General features: G+C 48.9%; 1 pseudogene; it reads left to right on the top strand.

The window, feature by feature from the left end:
* Window positions 1-15,035: 15,035 nt before the first annotated feature.
* LOC115851620 (actin-related protein 3-like) lies at window positions 15,036-16,024 on the top strand (annotated as a pseudogene).
* Window positions 16,025-19,500: the final 3,476 nt, after the last annotated feature.

The following is a 19,500-nucleotide window of genomic DNA, read 5'->3' as shown; positions in this document are numbered from 1 at the left end:
AAAGAAGCAAGATTTCCGTGCAGAGGACTTTTTCTTTCTGTGGATTTCGAGATCATTTGGATTTAGGGACAGCTTGCTTTGCCCTTTCAGATCAATTGGTTGGAGCCAAGGCTATGAAATCCAGTGTCTATTTCAGGACATGAAACCAAGTGAATGACCGGTGATGGAATCTGTCTAAGGCCTTGGAATAATCACCTTTAATATTTTCAGCCTATTAAAAAAGGCAACAAACCAAGAAGCAGTTTCCTTTTATCAGACTGCCCTGATGCTCTTCCTATGATGTAATGGAAAGAGTTCTGGACAAGGAACCAGAGGGGTGAGTTAAATCTTCTGATTCTACTGTGACCTGGGCAAATGATGGTGAGGATGCTCATGAGGGCTGCCTGTGCGATGCTCACCATCACCACCATCATCATCACCACCATCATCATCATCACCATCATCATCACCATCATCACCATCATCATCACCATCATCACCACCATCACCAACACCATCACCACCATCATCACCATCATCACCATCACCACCACCATCACCACCATCATTGCCGTCATCATCACCATCATCACCACCATCACCATCACCACCATCATCATCTCCATTGCCACCATCATCATCACCATCCTCATCACCATCATCACCATCATCATCGCCACCATCACCACCACCATCACCATCACCACCATCATCACCATCATCATCATCACCATCACCACCACCATCACCATCACCACCATCATCATCACCATCATCATCACAACAGTCACCACCACCATCACCACCATCATCACCATCATCATCACCATCATCACCATCATCACCACCACAGTCACCATCATCATCACAGTCACTACCACTATCCATTATCACCATCATCACCACAGTCACCATCATCATCACCACAGTCACCACCACTATCCATTATCACCATTATCACCATCATCACCATCATCACCATCATCATCACCATCATCACCACCATCATCACCATCATCATCACCACAGTCACCACCACTATCCATTATCACCATCATCACCATCATCATCACCATCCTCATCACCATCACCACCATCATCGCCATCATCACAACTTGTATACTGTCACCATCATCACTGTTACAATCAGCATTATCACTTGTGCAACGTCACCTGTGCCAGCCACTGTCCTAAACACTTAACACGTATTCATTCATTGAATCCTCACAGCAACCTAGGAAGTAAGGTACTGTTATCATTATTCTCATGTTATAGGTGAGGATGAAGGGCTCAGAGGTTATCTAACTTTCCCAGGCTCCCCACCTGGGAGCTGTGGAGCTGGGATTCATTCCTGGCGTTCCTGCCCTTGACCGTTAGGCTGCCGCTCAGCCATTTAAGGCTCTGGTCCTCTATTTTCTCATCAGTAAGATAGGGTAATATTTATGTCTAGAGGTGTAGTATGAGGGCTGAAGGACTAGGACAAATAATAGATGAGAGGCTGCCAGACACCCACTCTGAGACTAAAGTACGGAGGGTGAAAAGGGGGTTACAGGAGGGACGAGGCAGCTGGGCTTGGGGTGAGGGACCCATAGCCCCGGGGGGACAATCTCACAGATGGGGCTCTGCGGGGCCAGGTCAGTGAAGCGCTCGAAGCCCCCTGGTTCCAAAGTCTCCCTGCCTGGCCGAGGTCCTGAAACACCGCCCACAGCGAGTTGCAGATGTCAGCTCTCCACCCTCTCATGGCAGCCGGGTGCTGTGGCCCTGGCTTTGGGAAGCTTAGCTTGCCCCTCTGCCACTTGTGGTCGTTCCAGGTCTGCTTGGGCATCACCACCTCCAGGCTGCCCAGTGGGCTGCTGGCTACTTCCACTCTGAAAAACACAATGCAGCATCATCCTGTAATCTTTACCCTTTGGTCCTGGCCGCTCCTTCTGGAGCAGCAGAACTAGATTCTGGGAGACTGAAGCCTGGAGAAGATGGGAGGTTTGCTGAAGGTGCAAAGATGGGGAGTAGCCTTTGAGTGTGGACCTCCCAGCCGATCCGTTGCAGGGCATTGCTTTGTAGCCCTTTTAAATGTTGGCTTGTTGCCCAGCAAGGTGGACATCCTCACTCAGGGCAAAGACCATGACATACACTCTACTGAGAGAGCCCAACCTTTATGTCCTACAGAGCCGGGTTCAAATCCCAGGTCCCCCACTTACTAGCTGGATGACTACTCCTCAAAGACTCTTTTTCCCTATTTATTCAATGAGGTTAACAAAAGGACCATAACTGTTATGTTCTGAGTGTAGTTCCTGGTGTATAATAGATGTTCATTCCATCCCCCGCCATCCCCCCAGGCTGCTGTGTGAGGAACACGTCATTAGATGATGAGCTGACTGGCTGAAAAAGCTGCTGGCCCAGGTGCAGGAGCAGAAAAAGATCTGAAAATGGGTCCATGTGCAGCTAATTGCACAGTCTTCTGAGGCCTGAGTTTTTGAGCCGTCAAGAAAATACCGTAAGTGGACGAATCTGGTGTAGGCTGTGTTCGCTCCCACACGGAGTCAGAGTGTACTGCTGGATTTCCATTTGTCTTCATTTTTGAAATTTTATTTAGAGTGAATCCTAAGAAGGCATAAAGCAGGGATATTTTAAGACCAGGGACAATGGGGGTCTGGCTTTGAATGCTCACCACATAGTTATCAGAGATTAAGGCAAAGCTGAGAGGCGACAAATCAGTAGTTGAAAGGCAGGATAACCCCAAGGAAAAGAAGTTCAAGGGTAGGGGAAGTGGGTGGGAAATCTATTGTGGTTATTTCTAGTTTCCTAGATAAATGGTTATAAAACTTGGAAAAATATTGATTAAAACCAGCCTGGAGCAAAAATACCTTGAAAAGAATCAGGTAGAGCTCGTCTCCTCTAGAAAGTCTTAGAGGACGTGAAAAGCTTCTCAGAAGCAAAGTTTTCGCGACATAAAATGTTGTGTCACAGCAGGACAGGACTGTTCCCCAGGAGCCAGGGCTGAGAATTCAATGGCAGGAGGTCCATGCCAGCACCAAGGGCCAGAGCTCTGGGGACAAATAGGCACGAAGGACAACTCTGGTGAGCAGGGGTGTGACACGTAGAGTCAATACAGAGGCACAACCACTGGGCAGTTTTCCACAACAGTCTGTTCTCACTTAACAGTTTCATCTCTTCTTCCCAGGCCTTTCTTCTCCGAGCTGCAAACTAGGATTTATGGGAGTCCTAAAAATTAAAGCAGGGCTGAGAGCCTACATGTAGGTTGAATGAATCTGCAAACCAAAATTTCAACCTCCCTCATGAACATAGATGCAGAAATCCAGTATCAAATATTAATAAAATAAGGCTAAAAGTTTATATAAAATAATAACACTGCAATCCAAAGTAGAATTTATTTTTGGAAGACAAGCATGGTTCAGCATCAGAAAGTCTATTCATGTGACATCATTACAGAGTAAGGGGGAAAATATGACCATATCACTAAATGAAGAAAAGCATTTATTACAACTCAATAATAACTCATAATAGAAAATTTTCAGCAAACCAAGAATAGAAGGAACTTCCTCAACCTGAAAGCTATAGCAAACATAATTACTGAGTATATTCCCATAAAATATCCCCAGTAATATTTAGTAAAAGGCATTGGCTCTCCTAGCCAACGCAACAAGATAAAAAAAAGAAATTAGAGGTATACTTTGTTCATGGGTGAGCAGACACAATGTACTAGTGTTAATTTCTTTAGAATTAATTTGTAAATGAAGGTAACTTTTATCAAAATAGATAAATGGAGTATAACAGAAATCTGTATTCAAATATTCTTCCTTTTCGTGTGTTAGAAAGGATAAACACCTCCTCTATCTAAAGTCAATCCTTACACAGCAAAGGCAATAGATCACTTCCCTTCTCATCTACCCATGGATTTTATTCCCACAGTGATTTCCTTTTCTCCTTCGTTATCAAATTCTCTCTTTTGATTAGATTTTCTTATCAGCATACAAACATCACAGGTGGGCAAACCCGAAGAAATCAGGTAGAGTGATAAAATTATAGTAATTAAAACAATGTGGTTTTTTGGCACATGGATAAACACTAGATAGATAAAATGGAATTAAGACTGGAAATGTATCAGCAACTTGCCCACTGTAGTCTATTCGTGAGGCCAGTGCTCTTCCTCATGCTTTCTCCTCTTCTTTAACTGCACTCGTGTGCTTGGAGACCTCATCAAATCCCACAACTTTAATAACCGCCCATAGGCTAATGACACCACATTTATGTGGACAGACCTAACTTCCTTCCTGAGCTCCTGGCACATATACCCAACTGCCCGCCAGACATCTCCATGTCCAAGAAGATCTTCAAATTTAATATCTTAGAAACAGAACTCTTGTGCTCATTCTCTCCTCCTGCCTTCAGATGTGCTTCCCCTGCAGGATTCCCATTTCAGTAAAATACCATCACCATTTACAGAGTTGCTCCAATAAACAACCCTCCTTTCCTCCCATGTACACACAGATTTGTCACCTGGACCTTCCAAATGGGTCTAGAATCCAGCCACTCCTCCCGCTACGCTACATGCCTGTAGGTCACACCATCATCTGCTGCCTCAACTGTGCTAACAGCTTCCTTACTGGCACCCCTGCTGCCACCCTTGGTGGTTTTCCTTCACTTATGAAAAATCCCAACTTTTTTTTTCTTTGCGGTACGTGGGCCTTTCACTGTTGTGGCCTCTCCCGTTGCGGAGCACAGGCTCCGGACGCGCAGGCTCAGCGGCCATGGCTCACGGGCCCAGCCGCTCCACGGCACGTGGGATCCTCCCGGATCGGGGCACGAACCCGTGTCCCCTGCATCGGCAGGCGGACTCTCAACCACGGCACCACCAGGGAAGCCCAAAATCCCAACTTTTTAACCTTTGTCTAGAGGCCCTGCCTTTGTCACCTTGCCGTCTACCATCTTCCCACCTTATTGACTTTGCCGAGACACACTGTCTTCTTGAGTTTGTCTCAACTACAAACGGTGAGCTGCTTTTGCGTCTCGGCTTTGTACTTGCTCCTTTCTCTGCCTGGAAAATGCTCCAGGTCCCTTATAGTCTGCACTCTGTGAGAACAAGGCTGCTGTCTGTCTGTTTGTCTCATTCACTGCTGTACGGCCAATATTTAGAACAGTGCCTGGCACACAAGAGGCACCCAATAACATCTATTTAAAGAATAAATGCTTACATGAAATAGTAACCATTAAATATTACTAAGGGAATGGAGAAGAAGCTGGAATAGCCAACAAATTGAGCAGGGACAGTTTGCTTCCCATATAAAAATAAAATTAGACACCTACCCCGCTTTGAATATAAAAACTTCCAGGGCATTTAAGGTCTCATTGTGAAAAGCAAAACCACAAAACTTGAAAAAAAAAAACCGCCTGTATCCCCTTTATGGTACCTGGTAGAGAGGGATTTGTGAAACGACACTGGAACACCAAGCACGAAGGACCGGCATGGCTCGTCACGCAGAAGGCCTCAGCCTGGCCCCGTCACTCCGGGAAGGGCTGCAGTGGAGGAGGGCTTGGTCGGAGACAGCAGGTGAGCAAGGCTAAAACCTCTGATACCTGAAGAATGTAGGAGGTGAGGATGTGAGTGTGTTTACCCAAATCTTGGAGTTCTCAAAAGAGAAGACATTTGAGAGGAAGGGGACTTAGGATAAATAAAAAGACTTACTTTATGGGAGGCAATACATATATCCCTCCAAAGTGGTTGTACCTTTGTAAGAACCTTCAAGAACAGGTAGCTTTACTTTGTGGATGACACGTCCGACAGGACGCTCAGTGCATCCCCTGGGCTCTGAGGACAGCGTCCTGGGGAGAGGCCATTCCTGCTCTCCCGTCATGGGACACGGGCCCCGGGTGAGCAAGGTGATGGGATGTTGAGGTCCTTTGATCCCCGGCAGGCTTTGGGGCCTGGCTTTGCGGCCTGGCTCTGCCCAGTAACAGCCACTAATGTGGTGACAATAGAACCTGTCCCGTGGGGCTGTTGGCAGCATAATGAGCTGACAGTAGTAAAGTCTAAGCACCTTGAAAAGTAGTAATTACTGGGCCAGCTGATCTCGCAGGAAGAGTAAGGTCTCAGTGTCAGCAGAAGCCTCCCTTGACAAACCCACGGGCGCACGGCTGGGAACAGGCCCAGAGGCTCACTCAGGAACCTCAGCGGAGGCCTGTCCCACACGCCATTCGTGCTCAGGGTCATCCCACAGCGCCCGAGTCACAAGAAGACAGGCTCATGAGCGTGCTGACGTCACGCAACCTGTGATGGGCGAGACCCACCTCTCAGCCGATTGTGTCAGGAAGGGCGGTGAAGCCAGTGGCGCGTTCTCAGCCTCCCTGCCTGAAGCAAAGCCCAACGGGGCTTAAGATTTTGATTTAAAATATGTGTAAATTTGAATTTATTTAAAATTATTTAAAAATGTGCATAGCTCTTGATCTGGAAACGCCAGCTTCAGGAAAAGCCCTCGACTGGGCTCCTTTGACCTGGCAGAGCTTGGGTCCGATCCCGCTTCACGTTCCAGGTGGAGTTGCCTTGCAAGGTTCTGATGGAGACAGCCATCCAGCTGGGCTCGTCTCTGGGCGTTGGGTAGACGGGGCAAGCCCCTTCCATTATTGGGGTCTTGCTTTTCTCACCCACAAAGGAGAAGCTTGGCTAAGATCAGCCCCAGCTCCGATTTCTAGAGGAGTTCTGTCATTCGATGGTAGCACCTGGCTCTGGGGACTGAATCACTAAGTAGTCTCAAATCCATGTAAAGAATATTTCATTCTCTTTCCAGAAGACAAATATAACGCAGCCACGAAAAACGACAGGAAGAGGTTTTTTTTTGATACAAATATTCTGTAAGATGCATATTATATTTTCTTTGTCAGTTGCTTTGGAAAAAATAAATGTTCACCGATCTCCTTAAATAAGAAGAGCCAGGTGTCGCTTAATGACACTGGTTAAGTGGTCACGACTCTGCCAGTGTTCATAAAGGCCATTACCTCAGGCCACTGAAACGGACCTGTTGATGTATTAAATGGTGATGGGCGGGGCACCTGGAGCAATTTCTTTTATGGGTTAACACAGAATTAATATACCTAAATGGTTAAATCTGTTACTAGCATGGGTTCTTCCGTAAGGAAAAATGGAAAAAGGGTCGCAGAAATCTTCCACTGTGATGCTAGAATTAGTGAACGTGTAGCGTCTTCATCCTAACTGAAATGCCGGAATGGTTATGATACACTCAGGATACAGTGATCTGTTTGGGCTGTCTCCCCACCTCCCTTCTATTTTGAGCCCAGAAGTGTTTTAGGTATTTTCCTTTTATAAGCATAAACCCATAGTTCAAAATATTGCCTAGGTAGCCTGCTAATTTGCAAGACACCGTATTTATGTGCTCAACATATATTTGCTAAGAACCCGCTGTGTGCCAGACGCCCCCCTAAATTCTGAGATGCAGTGGTAGAAAATGAACATGCCTTCCGTCACAGAGCTGACATTTTGGAGGGCAGTAATATCGCTGTTTTGTTATGAAATTGGTTATACTTTTACGACCTTGCAGTAGCGTAAGATGGGGCCCTCCCCCGCTCCCTGCAGGCTGTGCCCATGAGGCTGAGCTGTGCCTACAGCCCTCTCTTTCTCCTTCCTGTGGGTGGGCCCTGGGAGGGCAGGGGCCGTGGGAGTTCACTGTGGCATCCAGCACCTGGCACAATTCAGGGCACACAGTAGGTGTTTCGTGACTATGCAGGTATCATAGGACTAGCTTTTTCCTAAAAACATGCTGGGTTCTAGTTACTGGCAAATTCCGGAGGGCAGGAGCGTGTCTGTTGTTTTTTTCTTCTTGCCTTCTCATAGAAGCAGCTAGTTCAAGTGGGACGAGTAGGATCACACCTGCTCGTTGGTGTTATTCTTCCTTTACCAGAGCAGCATTACCTGCTTTTATTTACATAAAGTCACCCGGAAATTGTCCTTAAAGCACGGAAGTAATCAGATCGCGTTCCTCAGAGCATCTGCAAAACGATTTTCCTAAGAATCCTAAGAAGTGTTCAGGAATTATCAAAGGGAGAAAATATGGACGTTCCCGCATCTTTCGCGAGCCGGCTTTGCTCAGCGCTTAGCAGTGCGTGCCCGCGCTATTTCTGGGAACTCACTCAAACCAGGAAGTTCAGGAAACTCGCAGGTAGAGCGGGTGTTGCTTCCACTCTGCACTGTGCTGTCTCTGATTCTCCGTTTAGAGGCTCGGACTGACCCAGAATCCGCCCGACATGGCATTTCCTGACTTTTGGCTTTGGACCCGGATGGTGTTTAAACAAAGGGTGTGCGGGATCCAGCGGGGTTGGGGACCGGGCATTGTTTGACTATCACCCGGGATAAGGAATTAGATGGTGATGTAAAAGTAAGCTCAGTGTCAGGCCCCCGAGCCCTTGTTTATTATGTGACAACAATGCAAGTCCATTTTATGACAGTGAAAGAAATCAGTGGAGCTACATACTCTGATTGAAGACATGATCTGAGTTACTTCCTCTTAAACAAATACCTTCACTTGGCTGTCCCTTAGCCACCAAAACACGAGGCTGCAGTGTACAGGGTCGTACTCGACGCTGCTGAGAAAAGTGCGCCTTCTGGGATGGCAACAAGGTGCAAATAATCTAGTCTTACCTTATTTCTGCGGAGGGTGACAAGATTTTTGTGAATTTAACTATTTACAGAAAAAACCTGCCTGTTGCTTGTACCTTTCCTCGATCTAACAACCAAGGAAATGAACTTGCTTGTTTATTTCTTGCTTTCTAAATTTTATGGGGGATACGAATTTAATAATCATGGTCTTGGTTTTACTAGAATAGACTCGATTCAAAATATTATCATCAGACTGTGTGTCTAAATTTCTTTTCATGGTGGGGGGAATGGGCCCTCTGTGAAGAGCTTGTCGTGTAAGGCAGTAGTGGGTGTCTGGGTCTGGGCGCTGGAGCTCCCAGCTGCCGTGGTCCCAGGACCTCGCTCCTGCCCTAAGAGCGTGTTTCTAAACCAGCCTGTGGAGCAGCCTGAGGGCCGGGCAGGAGGGGACGCCAGAGGTTTCATCGCCCCAGGGAGGGGGGGACCCAGACACTTTGGGAGTTTACTCTGATTCTCACTTCCTTGCTGGAATGAAGCAGATCCTGTGGTGGGATGAGGGGCAGGCCACCGCCCCAGAAGCCGGCATGTGGGGTAAAGAGGGAGGTGTCCCCCCTACCCACGAGGTTGCTGCTGGAAGTGCTGTCCAGTCGCTGGGCATGTGGCAGCGAGCCCTGAGAGCCACGGTCCCCTGCCAGCTCCCTTCTCGTCCTCACGGTCTCGCTCACGTTCAGTCAACGGGAAATCATCTCGTGTCTGCGACGTGTGGCGTGTCCATTCAGCACCTGCCCACTGAGTGTTTGCTACATTCCAGGGACCACGCGAGGGGCTGGATGCGCAGCCACAGGTCACGCCTGCACCCTCACAGAGTCCGGTAGAGGGAGAGGTGCAAATGGATTCGTGCCTCCCGTGCTTCCAGAGGGTGAGAGGGCCGGGGTGGGCAGGTGCCGCCGGGCATGGAGGGCAGAGCTGGACTGGGGGTCTTCCTGTGTCTCTGGGGTGTCCCTAATGCCAAGTCTGGAGGACCACCCACTCCTCTCGGGATGCTACCCAACACCAGCGCCTAGGAGACTGAGGGTTAATGCCTCATAGCAGAGCTTTCAAAAAGAATGTTAATTATTGTAAAAATACTGTGTGTGGATTATAGAATATTTTGAAAACGTAATAAAAATTTTTAAATGAGACAAAGGAAAAAAATCAAAGACACAGTAACAACTACTCTGATCACCCGTGTTTCTTTCCGGTTTTCCGCTCAGATATATTTTAAAGTGGCTACACGTATAGCCTATTACAACACAGTATTCTTCCTTTTTTTTACTTCAGGTGTAATCCACTGAATTCCCTATACTCTTAGAGATTCTTTTTTTAAAAATTTTTATTGGAGTATAGTTGAGTTACCATGTTGTGTTAGTTTTAGGTGTTCAGCAAAGTGCATCAGCTATACATACACCCACTCTTTTTTAGATTCTTTTCCCATGTAGGTCATTAAGGAGTCTTGGCAACAGGATTTTGTAATGGCTGGATAATATTCTATGTCTTGGATTTGCTTGTCTGGTTTAAATTTTTCTCTATTTACAAACAAGTTTTTGATACCCATCTTTGTCAACAGAATATTATGTTTTTATTAGCATTTTTTTAGTTGACCCCTTGGGATAGATTTCTAGAAGTGGAAGTGTTGGACCAAAGTACATAAATGTTTTCAAAGGTCTTTGGCGAACGCCATCAAATTATTTTGCAGAAAGTTTACGGGAACCTTGTTCCTGGGCACCCGTAGTGCTGTGGGCACAGGCCTTGGGTCCGTCAGGCAAACACTGCCTTTCTGTCTTAATGGCATTTCTTTCTAAACTAAGAAAGTTAACTTTTATTAGCCACTTGTATTTCTTTCCCCCCCTCTTTTTTTTTTTGGTCAATTCTCTTTCCTGTCCTAATTTTCTATCATCTTAGTTGTTATTTCCATTGATTTTTTTTTAGTGAGTATTCACCTTCCTTTATTACCTGTGGTGTAAACATTTTCTCAAGACATTTAATTTTTAGATGTTTATTTGATAGACATTTTATATTTGTATGTTGAGTCTATTCATTTTTTTCTGTATTTCTAAGAAGGAACTGAACTTTTGATATAAAACGACACCACCTCAGTGTGTCAGCTTCGAGGTGCTAGTATTTAGCGGTAAAAGTACAAGTTGTCCTAGTATTTAATGAATGGAACCAGGTTCTGTCCCATTTGGGTATAAAATGATGGGTTCAAAAAAAAAAAAGCTTCTCAGAATAAAATGGAAGCTCCCTTACGGTGACTATTTCACTTTTATTCGGTCTGATAGCCACAGTTAGAAGATTTTCTATTCATCCGGTCCCTTAAGCAGACAAAAGCAGTCCTTCAGGATTCTTTCTCTTGGGTTTTCCCCCAAATACATTCATTCAAATGTCATTTCATTTGGAAGTTGGTGGCAGTCTGACTTCAGAAGAATCAGGACGAGCTTGAACTCTCCTGGTTATAAGGAAAGACAATAATAATAAAGCCTTTGTCGTAGGGGCGGAGGAGGGTGGGTGGGTTTGCTCAGGGTTAAGGACGGGGCGTTCGCTGCCGAGCCTGTCCGTCCTGACTCAGGGGCCCTGAGGGTCTGACCGGGCCTTGCAGGGGACACAGAGAAATCCATTTTGCGGTCCTGCCGGGGCTCAGAGCTGGAACCCACTCTGTGAGGAGCCCCAGGCACCTGGAACTGGTGATGAGTTACCTCTTAGCCCTACAAATCGAACGCGGCAGTATTCTGGCTATAGGTGACCCCCCTTTGTCCTGTCCAAATAACCGAGGTTTGGCTGTGTCATTACCGTGAAACAAAGGCTCCAGCGACGGCCAGGCAGGGGCTGGAGGCGGCCCAGAGGAAGGCGCGTTCTGATGGCTTTGCGACTCTTTCCCTAAATAACGTGGCCATGAATCATGACCTCTTGGAGGATGCCGGTGGTGACTCAAACCAAATGAACCAGAGAGCCCTGATTCTTCTCTGCAGGCAGGACTGGACTTGACCTGGAATTTTCCTTGTTTTCATGACAAGGGGCAAGACCTGAACCCTGCCACACCGTGCAAACGCCATTGGATACAGGTGCTGTGTGGCCGGGGACGTTTCCGGCTGCCACGCTGGAAAAATACTGCCTGAGTCACCCTTTGCTGGGTGTCACAGGGCCTTCTCCTCCAGGCGCGGACCCCGCGGGCCCTGGTCTCTCCCTTCGCCTCTGATTGTTCTCTGGCTTCCCCGGAAGCCCCACTGACGAACCACTGGGGCTGGAGTGACTCACAGGAAGGCCGAGCATCAGGGTCAGAGGGGCCCTCATGAGCCCCACACTCCACCGCACCCCGATGCGGAGAGGCCTGGAGACCCGACTGGTCACTGTCCCACCGGCACGAGGGACTGAGTTTTCTGGTTGCTAGTTTAGTGCTCTTCTCATGCCAAGAGTGCTCAGATCTTGGATATAAGCTTCCAGACACAGTCCTTTGTTCAGCAAGTATCCACCAAGCGCCTCCTTCGGGGCAGGGCTGTGGTCCTTTCCATTGTCCCGGGATCCCTGTCACCTGCTGCTCTTCCCTCCGACCCTCTGCGACCATCAGGCCCTTCATCGTCCTCCCACGAGCACCCTCCGTCTCCCGAGCGCATGGATGGTTCCCGGGCGCCGGGCGATCCTCCTTGCCTTTGAACCCTCCCTCCCCCTCCCTCCTCCAGCATCTAAGGGCTTCTCCTGCGGCCTTGCTGGGAGGCTGCACGCTAACTGCCCATGAATTACATACATGTTAGAATGGAAGTGACGGGAGAAGAGAACTAATGTGTGTCCCTCTCTCAGGCTGATCTTTGTAGAAATGGGGAACTTGGGAGAAATGGTGCCTCGGCCCACAATTTGCTCCATGCGTTTCCATACATTTTTATGGACAGCCAGCACTGGCCGTGGTCAAAGGTGTGGGCTCTGCAACGCAGCTGTCAGGGTTCACATCCCCGAGCCCCACAAACTAGAGGGGGACCTTGGTTTCCTCATCTGTCAAGTGGGGAAGTGTTAACACCTACCTTGCTGAGTTCTCTTGAAGGTTAGTGCATTAATATTCCCATGGTTACTTAAAGGTAGGGCTTGGTAGCGGGCAGCTGGAGCACGTGTGCAGCTGGGCCCTGTTGGGGATGTGCCAGCGTCTGGGCTCCAAGAGGACGGTCTGATGGGGCGGCCCCTTAGGTGGCAGCTCTCAGGCCACCGTGCGGGAGCTCCCCACGCGACCTGCCTATTTATCCCTCCGCCCGTCTGATTTCCAGCCTGGCTCCTGGTTCCAGCTCAGGGAGGAGCCCCTCCACCCCACACACCAGCCGCCTCTTTCTTCCTTTGTGGCCTGACTGTTCCAGAGGCTTCTCTTTCCGGGTGGGGAGGGAGGCACACGCTGGTGACATTGATGGTGCAGCCGGCCAGTGTCACCTCCACCCAGGACCACATGGGGAGGGCTCACCACTGCTTGGAGTCCTTCCCAGGGCTGGTGATGGGCAGTGTGTTTCTGGATGCAACCAGATGTGTGTCCTCAGAGAGCGGACGCCACAGGGCCGGGCAGGGCGGACGCCTTCGAGGTCCTGTGTCTACCGGTTGTCACTGCAGGCAGAGGCTTCCATGCTCTGTCTCAGCTTCCAGAAGAGTGTGGGGCCTTTAGGACTTTGTTTTCTGAATCCTAAGACCGGGGAGTGCGTCTGACTTTGCATCCCTAAGTGCACAGCTGCGTCTCCTTTGTTTATGATGGAAAAATGTCCACACACAGTATTTATCACCTTCACCATTTGCAGTGCACAACTCAGCAGCATGGAATACATCACAATATTGTGTGACCATCACCTCTGTCTGTACCCAAACCTTTCATCATCAGTATCAACTCCATCCCAGCGCATGCTAGCCCCGGGCCCCTCCCCGGATGAATTCGTCAATGGTATTCCTTTTTTAAAAAAATTGAAGTATAACTGACATACATGCAGCATTACATTAATTTCAGCGTAATGATTCGACATTTATATATGTTGCAAAGTGATCACTGAAATAAGTCCTGTGTCTTGAAAGGACTTTTAAAAGAAGAGAATACTTCAGACACGACAATACAACTAAAATAGAAAGGGCATCCTTCCCAGCCAAAGAAGGTGAATTTTGCAGATACAATGGAAGTACCAAGGTATCCCTTTCTGAGCGGAGAACAAATTCTGAACTTGGGTTTGTCATTCCTATGGCTGCCTTTATCATTTTACTATGTCCAAACGTGTTTATAAATAATGGGCAGTAGTGTTTTGCGTGTTTTTAAAAAACTTCCATGTAAGCGGTATCATTCTGTTCCTGCCCAGATCTCTTCTCCCTGCTTTCTCCCCTCAGCACTGTGGTTTTAACAGGTGCCCATTTCGGGTCAGGAAGTTCTAGTTCTTCTTCTTTTGGTTCCTGCTGGAGTGGGATCCCTGGGGCAAGGACACCAACCTTTGTGGGTCCATCCTTCTCTAAAGGAAAATGTAGATTCCCAGACAATGCTGGGAAGAACATTTTTGCCAACAACTTCTGTGCACATTGATAATTTTTCTAGGATATCAGTTGAGGGATGGGATTGCGGGGGGGAAAGCCACGGACGTTTTCTACACACAGGTCTTCCCAATTTCCACTCCAAGTCTGTGAGCTTTTCAGGCTCCTCTTATACCAGCCACTCGTGGGGTTTTCTTTTTCAGATAATGTATATGAAATAATATCGATGTAATTTGGGGGGGCACAAAATTCGTTTTATTGATGACAAAATACCAAAGAAGTACATTCTCATAGTAAAGAACCAAGGTCCCTGCAGAAGTACAGGGGATAGCTGGCCTGGCCGGGGTGTCGCCATTGAAGGCCACCTTGGCTTCCCGGGGAAAGGCGGTGGGAGGGGAAGAAGTTGTAGGGCGGGGACAGGAGTGAGGAGTGGGGAGAGAGGGGGGAGGAGGCCGCGGGGGGCAGCACGGGGACTGCCTGCCAGGCTTGAGGACGTGGTAGCCGCTGACGGAGGCTGCTGCTCTCTCACTACTGCTTTGTCTTCCCGGCTCCCCCGCGACGGAGAGGGCAGCCCGGCCGAGGCTGGTCAGGTAGCGTCTACCTCTCGCCGCCCATCCCTGGCCCCACGGAGCGACGGTGGCAGCCGCAGGCAAGGAGGCAGATGGTCGGACGGCTGGCGGCCCGTGGGGTGGACCGTGGTACGGGGTGTACAAAACTAGGATATGCCGGAAATAGGCAGCCACAGGTTATCATCCCTTCCTGTATCGCTATTAAGGAGTCAGCAGAAGTGGGTGATCGAGCTCAGAGGAGGGTGATGGAAGGTGTTGATGACCTAGACTTCTTCATTGGTGATGAGGCAACAGGACAACCTACATAGGCAACAAGGCGGCCAGTCCTCCATGGTATCGTTGAAGATTGGGACTTGATGGAAAGGTTTACGGGGCAAGTTATCTTGAAATATTTAAGGGCGGAACCTGAAGGCCATTATCTTCTTTTGACTGAACCTCCACTGAGTGCTCCAGAAAACAGGGAGGATACTGTGAAATACCGTTTGAGTCCTTCAGTGTTCCAGGCTAGTACATTGCCGTATAGGCTGTTCTTGCCGTAGCTGCATCCGGGACCTCCAGACACGTAGGAGAACGGACGTTGACCGGTACGGTAACAGACAGTGGAGACGGTGTCACTCATGTCATCCCTGTGGCTGAAGGGTATGTGATTGGCAGCTATATTAAGCACATTCCAATCGCAGGACGAGATCTAGCCTATTTTATTCAGCAACTGCTGAGAGATCGAGAAGTAGGAATTCCTTCAGAGCAATCCTTGGAAAGTGCTAAGGCAGCACAGAAGCGCTATAGTTATGTCTGACCAGATTTAGTAAGAGAATTTAAGCATGATACAGATGGATCAAAGTGGATTAAACAGTATACTGGAATCAATGCTATCTCCAAGAGAGAATTTTCCATCGATGTTGGATATGAGAGGTTCTTGGGACCTGAAATTTCTTTTCATCCAGAGTTTGCGAATCCAGACTTTCCTCAGCCTATCTCAGAAGCTGTAGATGAAGTAATTCAGAATTATCCTATTGATGTCAGACGTCCTCTCTACAAGAATATTGTCCTCTCTGGAGGTTCAGCGATGTTCAGGGACTTCGGACGCCGCTTGCAAAGAGATTTGAAAAGAACTGTAGATGCCAGGCTGAAATTAAGTGAGGAGCTGAGTGGTGGTAGATTGAAGCCAAAACCTATTGACGTATGAGTCATTACACACCACATGCAGCGATATGCAGTTTGGTTTGGAGGATCCATGCTGGCTTCCACACCTGAGTTCTACCAAGTATGCCACACCGAAAAGGATTAGCAAGAAATTAGACCCAGCATTTGTCATCACAATCCAGTGTTTGGAGTCATGTCGTAGAACTGGCTTCATCGTTATTGGGGTTAGGGAGGTGGGGAAGAAGTAATCTTTCTGATTCCCTGTTTTGTCTGGATGGCTGGTTTTGAGGTTGTAAACCTAACTTGAAATAGTAAGACGAAACATAATTAGACAGGAATATTTTAATAAGCATATCGACATGCGAATGTAGAGGAGAGCCAAAACGATTAAGTGTTTTTCTTTAGATTGAATATTTGAATCTTCTGTGTATCAAAAAGACGTGGGTTTTAGTTCTTTCTGTGCCCTGGTATTTTGTATATTATTGAATTACCCAAGATTTGATGGGATTTATCAGTATGTCGATAGCTCTGTAATGCTTGAATTGTACGCTCTGAAGTGTGCAATGCAAGAGCTTGTTTATATTTCATACTTTATATACTATGAGGAAAAAAAGTCAAAGAAAAACTAGTATTTGTGGGGAGAAAAGTCACCAAGTAAAGGATAAATACAAAAAATAGCCTATGAGAGTTGGCGTGCACACACACTCACGGGACTCCAGTTATTGGAAGTGCTCCCATACCCTGTGTCCCGCAATGGTTTTCTCTGCAACTGCCTTCGGAACTAAGAAGCTAGTATCTTGGATTAACTGATGCCTGCTAGTGCTTTCTGATCACTCGCGTTCTGTTTCTCGCTTTAAAGGAAAAGTAAAGACAAGACTGTTTGACCAGTATTGCAGTTCTGTAGTGTCATTTCTTATTAAAAAATGAATAATTTCATTACCCAAATTGGTATATTGAAAGCCTAACACCATTCTAATAAAGGCACAAATTTCTTTTTCATACTTGTTTTCAGCTCTTTAATCTCTTTATAAGTTAACTAGTAAATCTATTTTCTTCAAAAAAAAAAAAAAGTACGGGGCATAGAAGTGGAAACTTTCCCTCGCTCCGCTCCCATCTCACAGAGCTCGGACCTCTCCATCCTGGAACTTCCAGTGGATTCACAAAGACATGCACGTACGTACCACACGTGCACGTACATACACATGTATGTATATGTATATATACATATATAACATTTAATTGTATATTTATATATAAATAAACTATTATTTAGCATAAATAACAAAATCTACAACGTACATTGTCCTGCAATCCCCCCTTCAGATTTCACGTAAAATGACAGGGTTTGGTTATTCCCTGGTATTATGTTACGTGGGTGTACCACTATCAACAATTGTGTCTTTTAAAGACCTTTAGCTAGTTAAAATATTAAAGCACTTCTTTTTTAAAAAAGTAAGCAATCAGAGCTGGCTGAGCAGGGGAGGAGAGCGGCTAGCCAGAGGGCCCTCTGGGTGCCCACCGTGACACCAGGCTGAGTCCGCCCGTCTCCTCCCCTCCTCCCCCCAGGGCTGCACCCAGCTTCCCGGCTCTTTCCCCTGTATGTTCCCCTCTGATCTTCCTCAGCAGCCAGCTGTTGGGGGGAGCTGCAGAGGGTTTCAGGCCCGCATGGGGCTTCCAGCTGGGAGGCCAGGGGAGGGGGCAGATGGGCTCCGCCTGCAGCCTGGGGCGGCAGGGCCTGTGTGTGGACAGGGTCTAGGGCGACAGGTGGCACGTGACTGCATTTATCTGCAGCGTGTCACGCTAGTCTTATCTGCACTGTAGGCCAGTGGCAGGTGTTACTGGAATAAACACTTGCTTCCAGTGCGATTGTATAGCCCACAGTCCCCGGCACGCGGGTGCCACCTCCCCGTTCACGGTGCCATGTAAGGAAGACTCCACGTGTGTGGTCCGAGACCTCCGCCTGGACGAGGGGCTGAGGGCTGACCGCTGCGCTCCTCTCTGGCGGAGACCATAGACCCACGCACGTCTCAGAGCCAGGACATTTTCACCATCACTGAGCCCCCTCGCTGCTCCGACGGGGACGGAGAGGGTCGAGGTTCAGCCCCCTATTTGGCCCCCTGGCCCCCTGTCTGGCCCTGGGCTGGACCTCCCACCTCTGTGCAGCAGCCCCCAACTTCCTCCTCGGGTGCGCCCGCAGGGTGTGCCGGCCGAAGGGCCCGCATCTTGCTGACGGTTTGCTTCAAAGGCGCCAGGTGCCCCCGTGGCCTTCCATCCAGCGTGTCTGACCGGCCTGATGAGGGTCCTTAGTCGTGGAAGAGTTACTTTAATTTGAGAACAGGATCCTTCCACTTTAGGACTTGGCTGTGTAACTAGCACATGTCTAGATGTGCAACCGTGGCCAGTGAAGAGGCCACACTCTTCCCACACATTTCCTTTGCCTCCGTCTGCCTTGCTCGAGCCAGCAGGTGGTACTCAGGGACCCTTACTAGCCCCGGGCCCAGGCCCTGTGCTGGGAGGTGTACGTCCCCCTGCAGGCCCACATGGGCATCGGACGCCACGCTCCATGCCCACTCGGGAACTGTCAGGCCAGGGATGGCATGACTTCCCCTGTAAGAAGCTGTACACACAAAACTCAGGTTGTCAGTCAGGGTATATTTTCTTTTCAGTGAGACCAGCCTCCGGGCCGTGGAATGTGCTGGAACCCTGTCCGAGAAGTGTTGGACCTTTGGGTGGGGAGTCCTGGGCGGGGGGCAGTGGGACACGGCCTCTCCCACTCTCCTCCCCACGTCCACATCTGGCCACAGCTGCAAGGACACCTGCCAGGTCCCTCCGACCGGCCCCTCACAAGTTACTGACCTGGAGTTTTGTGCTTCCTTTTCCAGAATTACTTCGTTTGCTTCTCATCATCCCTCTGTCGTTTACAGGGGAAAACACATGGGGGACAAATGAGGAAACCGAGCCCCTGGACGAGCTGCTGTCACCGCTGCTTCCTCCTGCTTGGAGCGAAGCAAGGGGACCACTTGTCCCTCCCCCAGAGCTGCCGTTTCCCGTGATGGGGCTGCAGGGTGGGAACCCAGGTGCCCCCGGAGTCATTCCTCGGTGTAGTGGGTTGAGCTGTGTCCTCCCAAAGCTATGTTGACGTCCTAACCCCCGGTTCCCGTGAACGTGACCTTGTTTGGAAATAGGGTGTTTGCAGATGTCATCAGGAAGTTAGGATGACGCCTCGTAGGGAGAGGAGAAGGCCGTGTGACACCAGGGCGGAGATCCGGGAAGGCACAGGCCGGCGGCACCCCAGGAGCTGCAAGAGGTGAGGAAATTCTGCCCAGAGTCTTGCGGGGAGCTCGGCCCTGCATCTCTACTGCTCAGGCCCCAGGTGTGGTGCCCACTGCCTGCGGCAACCACGGGGACGGGAACCTGCCGCGGGGATGTAGCCGTGTGGAGGGTTTACAGATGGGATTCAAACCTTTCCAGACGCGGTCAAACGTGTTCCAGGAGGGAGAGGAAGAGAGAGAGGGGGTCAGGTGCGTAGTCATCCCGCAGCTGACGGCACCTAGGGCCGCCGTGGACCAGCCCACACCGCCTGGCTGGCGGCCCTCACGCATCTGCATACAGCTGGCCTCCTCTGGGCATCCTGGGGACTCTGCACAGACGCAGGCGGAGGGGCGGGGATGCCTGGTC

The sequence above is a fragment of the Globicephala melas genome, chromosome 9 (assembly GCF_963455315.2).
Source record: "Globicephala melas chromosome 9, mGloMel1.2, whole genome shotgun sequence".
Lineage (NCBI taxonomy): Eukaryota > Metazoa > Chordata > Mammalia > Artiodactyla > Delphinidae > Globicephala > Globicephala melas.
This window is presented reverse-complemented; position numbering and strand designations above follow the sequence as displayed.